We start from the raw sequence: 11,616 nt of genomic DNA, 5'->3' as shown, positions 1-11,616 counted from the left end.
GTGAGATGGTCTCTCTTTGGGTGCCAGAGAACTGAACTCTCTTCCTGATGAGCTGGCCCTCTTTCACTGTAGAAAGCTCTGGGGCTCTGAAGGACGTTGTTGGGCGGAATAATGAGAGGGGAAGAAGTGAAGGGCAGGCCAAAGTAGAGCAAGAGTTACAGAGCACTTTACTTAAAACAGCATCATAGGTTGAGGCAGGAGGATTGCAAGTTCAAGGCCAGTCTTGCATTGTGAGACCCTGTCTCAAAATTAAAAAAAAACACTCAGAAGGTCTGGGCAGGTAGTTTAGCGATGAAGTACCTCTGGGTTCAATCCTCTGTGGCATCAAAACAAAACAAAATAACCACCAAATGCAGGACCATCTTGTTGACACCACTCTGACCCAGCTCGAGTGAGAGGATTTGGCAGATATTTGTCTCTGGAATATTGGCTTTAGAAACCTGGAAATATGATTCACTCAAAAAGAACTTCAGAATCTGGGGTCAGCCAGGCCTGGGTCTTCATTTGAGCTTGGTGGCTAACCCCCTGTGTGGACTTGACCAGATGAAGTCTCAGAGCTTCACTTTTAGCATCTGGGAAGTGGGAATATCGATGCTGAATTTCTTGGTGGGCTTTCTGTGGGGATTAAATGAGCCAACACTCATATGGGCACAGAGAGCACTTGGCACATTCACAGTGTCTCTTGTGCTGCCTTGAAATCCTGCAGGTTCTCAGAGGCCAAGGTGAGGAAGCTGGTTCAGAAAGTGAAGAAATCTTCTGGATGCCTCAAGATGAGAAATAGGAAAAGATAGGTTTAGAAACTTGGTCTCCAGAATCCCAACTCAGTCCAGATCTCTTTCCATCTTCCCATTTTCTCCCTGATATTATCCATGTTATAAGAGCTTGATTAGGTTTGGGGTGCACAAGGCTACTTTCTGATTTATTGATTATAAGATTTCTTAACCACAGACTAACTTTTCCAGGTCATTCTGCCTTGCGTGGGGGCCATGTGTAAGGAGAGCCTGCCTGACAGTATGTGTTGCCCCCACCTGTCTGCTACATGGCTATCTAAGAAACAGAAATTGGAGGTTCTTGTTCAAGAGGATTTTTAAAATTATTGTGATGAAAGCAATACAGGTTCACTGTGGACATTGGAAAATCTGGATAAAACATAGACCCTGTAACCCTACCTGTAACTGTGAGATAAGGCGCAGTGTTTTCTTCCCAGCTCTCTAGGCATATTACATTCTGGCTCCACCACTAGAGCTAGTTATTTAACTCTTCTATCCTTGTTTCCTTATCTGTAAATGTGGGCTTCATAATAGTACCTTCAGTGGGGGTTGAGAGAAGCAAATGATTAAGCACGATCAGTGCCTGGCATGCAAACACCATGTAAGAGTTTCCTTTAGGATTGTTATTATATACAGTACAAACCTGGGATCATATGATATATTCTGCTCAAGATGGGGAGAGTTTTTTCTTTATAACATTCAGCTGCTACTATACTATAATGCACTCTTTTTTAATTTTTTGGTACCAGGGATTGAACCCAGGGGCGCTTAACCACTGAGCCACATCCCCAGCCCTTTTTATTTTTTATTTTGAGACAGATTTGCTGATTTGCCTTTGCTAAGTTGCTTAGGGCCTCACTAAGTGGCTGAGGCTGGCTTTGAACTTATCATCCTCCTGCCTTAGCCTCCTGAGCTGCTGGCTTTACCGGTGTGCTCTGGACACTATCATGCATTCTTGAACTGCTCTCCCAAATAGGGTCTCGAAGTCAGGTCAAGTCCTGCCTTTAGTTCAGTGTTCCAGGGCTGAATGGTGATAATCACATCTTCATCTTCAGAAGGGTTTGATACATATTAACTATGAATCCCAACAGCCTGATTCTGGTGGGGGTTGTTGAACCCACTTTACAGGAGGGAGAATTAAGACTGAGCAGGTACTGACATGGTTGCATGAAGTCTCTACGCAGGTGCAGTAGACTTCTTGGCTGCCAAGTAAAAGCAGTCCAGTCCATATACATGGCTGAGTCACTCCTTGGGCTTGGGATATGCCTTTATTTTGCTGGAGATTTAGGTCTGTGTGTAGCAAGAAGTAAAAATAAAATCAGGAGAAGGGACTAATTCCCAGAAACAAACAGCTCGTGGAAAGTGCTGGGAGTCTCCATGTGAAGGTGTATTCCTTTGTGGGACTCAAAGATGCTGAGAATGAAAAATGATCCTTTCAAATCACACTGGGCCTTTTCCTTCCAGAAATCAGGAAGGAAGATAGGGGTCCAGTACTGTATGCTCACCCATGCACATGTGTGCATGCGTGAGCATGAGTGTGTGTGTGCACGTGCATGTGTGCGTGCATGTGGAGAGCACATGCACGGAGGTGCGAGTGTGGAAACCTCACAGAAGGAGCAGGAGGAGCAGATGGGGGCCGTGGAAGGGAGCTGGTTTTGATGAAATATTGGCTAATGCTCGGGGTACCGAAGGAGAAGAGGCTCTGGTCAGGGAACTGTGTTACATTAGAATTTATAATAGATTAACTTATCTGCCCCTTGATCTTCAAGGGTATTTGGGGAGCTGAGGATGAAGCATTTCTGCCTTGATTTTCACAGCAAGAGGAAATCTCTGGAAGTGTATTCCCAGTCTTTCCTTCTGCACAGCCCAAGGCAGTGAACTAGCTTGTCACACCCCCATGCAGGTAATTTGGAGGAGGCTGACAGTGCCCCCGAATGCTGACGTGCTTCAAAACATCACACAAAAGAACCCTTTCAGATTCCTAGGGGGAGTTGCTGTCGGTCCATCCCAGGATGGATTTTAACATTGGATGCAAGTGCGGGGCTTCTCCTGCCACAGCACGGGCATGAAATCCATATTCATCCTGTCTGTCTGCCAGACTCCCCTCTCCATGTCCGTCTGTCCATCTGTCTGTCTGACTCTCTACCTCGCTCTCCAAGGTAAAGGGTGTTTGCTATCATGAAAACAGAAGCCGCCAAGATGTTCCAGATGAGCTGCTGCCAGGATGTTGCTTTAAACTCCAATGAGCTGAAGCGGCTGGGAAAGAAAGAGTGAGGGGTAAAGTCTGGTTTGATGTCTTGGTGCGCTGGGGAGATGATTCATATAACATGAACCCCTTGGGGTCCTTGGTTAAATCCCAATCTAGCACCCCCAGCTGAACTGGAACTCTGAAGTCCAGCCAGGAACGTTACTGGTCCTGCTTCAGCAAACAGTTGCTGGGTCAGAGGCAAAGGACAGGGGAGGGGTGGTTCTTTCACTGGAAAAATTACCTGCTGGGAAAGAAGGAATCGTATGATGTGTGTGGTGGGGAAGTCCAGCCAGGGAGGACCTGGCTCCCATATTACAAGGGTGCTTTCAGAAGCCAGAAGGACTTTTTATTGCCTGAGGGGCCTGAGGTCCCCAGCAAAAGAGGCATTGGCTCTTTCCAGAGGTTCGGCTCTGGAAGGGTGTGGTGGTGAGGGCTGAGAGCCCGGGCTCTAGATGCAGGCTGGTGTGAGGAGGGAGGGAAGCCAGGAAGGGACTTGACTGTCCTGGGCCTCACTATCCAACACAGGAGGGAGACACACAGCAGGGAGCAGGAACTGCCCTGTTTCTCTCCCTAGCCAAGTGCAGTGGGACCTCTATGACCTCCACTTTGGCTTTTGTGGGATATTTAACTGTTGAGAGCCACAGCCGGAGGGGCCCCAGCAAACTTCCAGCTGCCAGCTGATTGGCTCCTCTGTGGTGATGCTCATTGGGCTGTTTCCCTGCCCTTTCAGACCACGGAGCTGCTCATTGGGGGACTTTTTTGGCTCCGCCCATGCGACCCAGCCAATCGGCCTCAAGAGCAGGAGGAGTGGGGGAGGTTGAGAGGCTTATGGGAAGCCGGTGGTGGCAGTTGGGCTCTGAAGGTTTTCCTGAGGAGCTGTTTTGTTTGGCTGTGTGGTTCTAAAAATAAAGTTCGTTTCTTTTGACAAGTGGCTCCTGAATTGTGCCCAGCCAGACTGCGTGTGTCATTTAACACCTTTGGATACCTTATCTCTACTCCACTTTTTCAAATGTTCACCTTTTTTCTCAGACCACTCTCTCTGCTCCTCTGCCAGCACTTATTCCCTCCTCTCATGAAAGCTGTATAACCTTTCATTTAGGGAAATCCCTGAATGCTTGGTTAAGGCAAGTCTGGTGGGGAGACTTGGGGCATATGACCCAGGCCTGGCCTGAGTAATTGGCTGATAGGCCTGTGAGCCAAGTTGGTTCAATTGGAGCCAAACCTGGAACAACTTCTTCTCCTTCCTCCTCCTCCTCCCTCTTCTTCCTCTTCCTTTTCTCCTTCTTATTCTCCTCCCCCTCTGTTATCCTCCTCCTCCTCCTCCTCCTCCTCTTCCTCTTTCTCCTCCTTCTTCAACTTAACCTTTATTTTATTTACTTATTTATATGTGGTGCTGAGGATCAAATCCAGTGCCTCACACGTGCTAGGCAAGCGCTCTATCACTGAGCTACAACCCCAGCCCTGGAATTACTTCCACTGGACACTGCCTTGGAACTTTTGAACAGAGACGTTCTATTTCATCTGGGATTGATGAAATGAAAGGATAAAAGCCCAGAGCTTCCAGGGCCCACCACAATGACAAAGTCTGTCTGCGGCTGAAGTCGCTGGGAAGAGAAGCTGAGGGAGATGGGGCTGGGGGGACGGTTTCTGATGGTGTCATTTGGGCACCAGGATCTAATCACACCTGAGGTCAGGATTTACCTCTGGATGCTTCCGTTTTAACAGCGAAGAAATTTCCCTCCTGTTTTCGTCATCAAGTTTGAACTTTTCTTCTGCTTGTACTGACCACACTACATCTGTGCATTAGTCAATATGCCTTTCTGGGTTTACTGCATGGAGTGCCCCATGCCCTTCCCACTGCTGATCTATGCATTTCTTCCAAAGCTGAGGCTTCCAACTTCTCAGTTTCCCTCTCCCCTTCCTGCCTCAGACATTCTGCCCGTCTTGTGGTGTCAAGTAGGATCTCTATGAGAATGTCCCCTGCTTCCACATTTGTGTTTGTATCTTAGAGCTCCTTGCTCACCACCAGCACCCATCTAGAACACATTTCCACATCTGCATCATGAGCAGGCACAGGCACAGCTGGCTGACGCCAACATGTTACTTATGTTCCCTTGGGGGGGGGATCACCACCATCCCTTCTCAACTTCCTCCTCTTCTACCCTGTCATCTGGTCCTTATAGTTCAAAGCCAGAATTACCTTTGATTCCTTCTTCTCCTTCTTTTGGCCCCTTGCATTGAAACATCTGCCAATTCTTCAAAAATTTGTGTATGATTTTTTCCCCCATGTGTCGCCATCTTCTGCTCTACAATCTTATCATGATTATTTAAAAAAACCTCTTATACCCATTTCAAACTCTTCCACCCACCCACAACTCCTGCTTATTTAACTTCCCTAAAAACCTCCTTCATGTCACAGTTTGCCCGATGAAACCAGATTCCTTACTGATGCTCATCAATGGCCCTGTTTATGAGGCAGGAGAGGTCACAAGAACATCTTTCTGGAATACACGTGGACTGCAAGATCTCCTAAGGTGTGGAAAGTTAGCATGTTTATTTGAAATTACTAGAAATTAATTTTAGATAGTATATTTATTTTAGAACAGACTGATTATATAAAACAGACTGCAAAACTCATATGAATTCTGAAGATTACGTAGATTTGAAGGAAGTTCTGAGATTGTGGAAGTCCTCTTTTGACTACCACCCAAGAGTTCTTGGCTTTCTTCTGTTTTGGGGTAGAAAGTCTGGAGAAGCACTGGCCTCCTGAGTCCAGTCTAGGTGCCTCAATTTGGTGTCTGCCTCAGTGGGTCCTATTTTTCCTACCTTCTTCCTTGACTCCCGTTAGCTCCTTAAACTCGGTGCTCTAATTCCCAATCCGTTGCTTGTTGTGATTTTCTTTTCCAAATGATCTTCCTGCTCCTTTCCCCTATATTACCTTGAGTAGCCTTGGATTCTGCATCAATAAATGGATTATAAAATGGACAAAAATCACTGTTCTGCTCAATACTCTTAAAAGGCTCCTTCTTATCTTGCTCTTGGGAGCAGTCCAGGCTCATGGTATGGCACATTGCCTCTTTGATGATCTGGTCCCTGCCTAGTGGTGCAGCCTCAACTCTTCCTGAGCCACCCCTTGAACTTTTTGTTTTGGGGCGTGGAGTCGGGGGAGTACCAGGAATTGAACTCAGGGGCACTTGACCACTGAACCACATCCCCAGCTCTATTTTCTATTTTATTTAGAGACAGAGTCTCACTAAGTTGCTTAGTACTTCACTTTTGCTGACACTGTTTTTGAACTTTCGATCTTCCTGCCTCAGCCTCTCAAACTACTGGGATTACAGGCATGTGCCACCACACCTGGCCCACCCCTTGATCTTTGCTGTCCAGCTCCTTAAAACTTGGTAACACCCCCAAAGCATGGCAGTCACTCTTACATCTGTCTTGGTGCTCTCCATTCCCTTCTCATGTCTTCACCCATTAGACTCAGCTTAGGCACAATTCTTCTTGGCCATCATTCCTGAACTCCATCTTTTCATGGATTGAGACAATTCTGCCTACCTCCTTCTCTGCTCACTAGATTTGGAGGTCCTCAAATATAGGTAAGTTTCTTAAGTGAATGAATTAATGAACAAATAAGAGGTATCAGGAGATTCGTGTTTAATGTCTCTGTCCTTATCCACATGGCCTTGGACAAGTTACATCCCCTCTCCAAGCAGTGTATGTATCTAGTCAAGTCTGTTTTGTGTACACAGCAACTCTAGTTGGGGAGATAGATAATTGAATAGGAAATTCTCAAGTAAGAGGGGTGTGTGAAAGGACAAATGCATTCAAGGCTTTGTACAAGAAGTAACATCTAATCTAAGATGATTTGGATATTTAGTAGTTATTCCTGTAAGAAGGTGGAGAAGGATGTTCCAGGCAGAACAACAATTGTTGAGATTTGGAGAAAAGAGAAACAGCATATATGAAGAACAAAAATAAATTCCCAGAAGTTTCAGTAAGCCTGAAAAATGGGGCTGGGAAGGTAAAAAAAGGACAAGTTATTTGGGGCCTGATATTGACCTAACATATAAAGCCTTATATTAGGCTTTATCTGAGGGCAGTAGGAAGCCATTGAATGCTACAAATGCAAAACTGATCGAATCACTTGTGCTTTCTGGGATGGGATGGGGTGTTGACTTGTTTACTATTTCTCCCAGATTTGTGGTTATTATTACTTTATACATGTTGAATCTATATTGTGAGGTTCCTGTATTCCAATGATTATTATAAGGTTCTTATTTATTATTCTGGATGTTCTTTTATGTTTGTTTGTTTTGTATTCCGTTTTATCAGATATTGAAGCCGATATTTTGGCCTTTGATTCATGGTTACCTAGACTCTTTTTTCATCATTTTGTCTCTTCGTTTTCTATTAGTTTCTCTCATAACCACATATTCTTCCTATAATTGTAAAAACAATGATCAGCAGACTTTTTCTACTATACTTATATTTATTTATCCTGTAATACCTTAGATCAGTCATCCATCTATTCTACCCATCCATCCACACATCCATCTGCCCATCCATCCATCTATTCCATCTATCTACCATGCATTATCTGTCATCCACCCCTAATCTTCCCCCAAACAAGCCCAAAATAGTACTCCATTCTCATGTTTCCTTGATATCCTCCCCTTTTCCCATCCTCTTATTGATACTATTTATAGCTTTTGTTCTGGGTTATTATGGCAATTTTTTTTCTTTTTTTCTTAGTGTCTTGGTTCTTCAGACAGTAAGAAACTCTACTAACTTATTTGAATCTATTTATTTTCCATATTTCTTCCAGCAATCTCCAGGATTAACTTCTTACCTGAGCTTTCTACATAGTGCTTTGTATGGCAGACCTGCTAAAGCTCCACATGCTTGGGAATGTATCTATTGAGCCCCCATATTTTAATCACAAAGTGATTGAATATTGAATTCTGTGTTATAGTTGTGTTTTCCTCATTGTGTTTGTGCTCATTGTCTTTCTGTGGCTTTTACACTTTTTCCTCTTGTACTCACAGCTGCTGTCAATAAGTCTGAAGTCAGGTGTATGTTCTTTCCCTCTGGAAGCTTCTAGAATTTTTCTTCATCATTGACACTCTTAAATTTCATTCTAACGTGTTAAAGCATTGATTTCCTCATCTGTCTTGTTTGAAGCTTTCTTAGCTCTTTTAATCTTTAATGATGAGAAATACATTATAATTTACTTCTCCAAATATCTCCTCCATGATTGTTTCCTCTATTCCTTCCTAGACTTCTTTCACCCAGGTGTTGGCATGTCTCTTTGATTATTTCCAATATTTTATCTTTGTTCCTTCTACTTCTTTCTGAAGAGATTCTCATATTACAGCATTCTAATTCATTCTTTGACTGTATCTTTCCTGTTATTTTTCCTTGTATCAGCTGTTTTATTGTTCATAACTAAAACCATTATTCTTTTCTCTCTTGATTTCCTGTTTCTTCTTCATATTATTGACATTTTCTCTTTGAGGATATTTCTTTTACCTGCTTGTAAATCTTGATCTGTCTGTTGCATTAAATCTGCTTCATGTGGTACAAATTGTTCATTTGATCTTTCCTTCCTAAAGGTTGAACAATTCAGGCACTAGGCCTTTGGGCTGTGAACTCAGGTTCCTTTAGGGTGGCAGGATCTGTAGGACTTTGATACTAACAGAGGAGCTCAAGCCCTACTCTGAGAGGCAGGGTAAATGCCCAGGCTTAGACAATTTTTACACAACCATAGCCCACCACCCCAATTCTTTTACCCCATCCCCCTTATCACCATGAGTTTTTTTTTTTTTTTTTGCCTTTTCATCAATCCACAACTTTATTCAGGATCCTTCTTTAAATGCTTGGAGAAAAAGCAATGGGTTTTCCAAACACTGTGTGGAAATTCATTAATGGGTCATGAAATCAATTTAGTGAGTTAGCCAGAGAGAGAGAGAGAGAGAGAGAGAGAGAGAGAGAGAGAGAGAGAACAAGAAACAATAGAGAAGACTGAAAGATATAGAGGGCATCCCACCAGTAAGCCTATTGTTTTGTGAAACTTTCACGTGTACAGAGACCTGTATATGTACTGAGTAGCCATGTAAAATGTGCTTTTTATTGTGAAGGAAAGTCCAAATCCACCCTGAGGGTGTGGTGAGGAGGCAGCAGCGGGTGGAGGAGGGAATGCTCAAGGCCAGTTGGCCAGGCTACTCCTCTCATCACTCATCCCTCTCAGGTGTTGGCAGTGCTCTGGTTTAACCCACCTCAGGTCTACCACCTGGCTGATGCCGTTGGCTTCCTTCCCACAGTAGGGTGAGCAATTATCCTCCAAAGCAACATGGGCAAAAGCAGAACTAAGAGCCCTCCTGATTGCCCCCCGTCCTCCATCCCAGCCCCTGGCCCCCCACCACCTACTGGTTGGTTGTGCCATGTGTTTAGTTTACAAGGGCTTCGCCACCGTTTTCAAGTGAATCCTCCAGAACCCATCTTCCTTTTAATTTCTGTGGTTCTTCTAGGCTGAATGTGTGGGAGGGAGCCAGCAGCCTGAGCTGGTTTTCATCTTGTTAGAAGCAGAAACCTCACCTGCAACCTAGCCTAGGGCGAGGCTCCTACACATGTTCCTCAGCATCCTATGTCCTTGGCAGCCTTCACCCTGTCTCCACCGGCCCAGCCCCTCTCACTCAGTACATCATCCTGCTGGGGTCTCTCTCTTCCTCCTTGCACTACCTATTTTGACTTCTGCTTTTGCCTGTGATTGTTGGAAACCTTAGGCCCCAGCCAGCGGGGGAAATATATAGCTAAACAATTACACTGTCGAAACACTGACAAGTCCATCCTGGTTAATGGCTCTAAAAAGACAGGAGAGGTGTGAGAAACTAAATTGCTTCATATTGTGGGCCTGCAAAGCTAGACTTGTAGGACCAGGTACTTTGATGGGAAGATTTCATTTTTCTTTTCCTCTTACATTATGGATCCAAATGCTAGTCTCACTCAACATGGATGCATTACCTGAAGAATGGCTTGGATATTTGGATAATCATCTTCTAAATAGTTTCTTTTTCTCCTTTCCTATTATGGCTTCTGGAACTCAGCCAACAACAATGCAATAGGCAGGCAACCAACTGAGGAAAAAAGCAAAAAGTGCTGGGTTGCATTAGTGAATTATTGTATATTAGGTGCAGGTGGGATTCCTCAACTTCCCAGCCTGGCAGAAAGCTTTTAATAAAACAGCGTGAGCAGGGGGAGCTTCTTTTGAAAAAGTAGTGTCATGGAATTTAGGGAGGAAAGGAGAAGCCTGGAGAACTCAATGATCAGAGATATAACTGTGCTGCTGCTGCTGGGGACCAGGTCTGTGGTGGACAAGCATCCATGGGCCACCTTGCCTTATAAGGGTAGATCAAGGTATGGGTCTCAATTCTTCATTCCCTTTTGGTCGTGTTACACCTGCCCACTCTTGCCACGACCCCACAGTGGGTAGAGGATACTTCCCAAGTGCTTAACTTTAGTCTTGGCCAAATGAATTGTTTGACCAATGGGAAGTTAATGGGTATGATGTGAGCACAGGTTTGAAATATACTTGTGAGACTGGACTCATCTCCTTCTGCTTCTGCCTTTTGTCCCAGGAAAAACATGCCTCAAGTAATGACAGTCTAGGGAATATGGAAGACATATCGGGGGGCATCTAAACCCAATCCACAGGTTGGAGCCAAGCTCAGCCTACAATAGCAGCCAAATCCTTCTCAACTCAGATATGTGTGTGTGTCAGGGGAGACTTTTTGGTTGATTCCACTGGGATTGTTTTTGTGTGTGGTTGTTTGTCATGCAGCAAATCTGCATTCACTTAATAGGTAGGATAAGTTGGATATCTTATATTAAACAGAAGAAATGGGGAAGGCATACACTGCTCTTTTCTAGGTTGATGACTAAGTTTAAGAAGTGGAACTTGGGCTGAGGATGTGGCTCAAGCGGTAGCGCGCTCGCCTGGCATGCGTGCGGCCTGGGTTCGATTCTCAGCACCACATACAAAGATGTTGTGTCCGCCGATAACTAAAAAATAAATATTAAAAAATTCTCTTTCTCTCTCTGCCTCTCTCACTCTCTCTTTAAAAAAAAAAAAAAGTGGAACTACCCAGGAAACGTCTAAATTATTGCTTTCTAGGTGAAGATGTTGTCAAAGTGTACGTCTGCAATTTATGAGAAAGACCTTATATATGCATGATAACTATAGTTAACAGTATGTTGAAATTTGCTAAGAGAATAGATCTTAAGTATTCTCATTACACACACACACACACACACACACACAATTACCATATGAGGTACTGGATATGTTAATTAGCTTGATTGTGGAAATCATTTCCTAATGTATACATATTTCAAAATGTCACATTGTAAACCTTGAATGTATATGATTTTTGTCAATTATACCTCAATAAAACTGGGAAAGAAAGACCAATGTAAGGGCAATGCCATTCTCTCCAAGAAAGAAGGGCAGTTGCTAGCACTTGCTCATGTGTAGAAAAGAGATCTGAGGAATGGAATCTAGTGAGGAGTTGGGAAATAGTATTTCAAACTATTGGGTGA

The sequence above is a fragment of the Spermophilus citellus genome, assembly GCF_964194105.1.
Source record: "Spermophilus citellus genome assembly, chromosome: 2".
Lineage (NCBI taxonomy): Eukaryota > Metazoa > Chordata > Mammalia > Rodentia > Sciuridae > Spermophilus > Spermophilus citellus.
Note: the sequence above shows the minus strand (reverse complement) of the source record.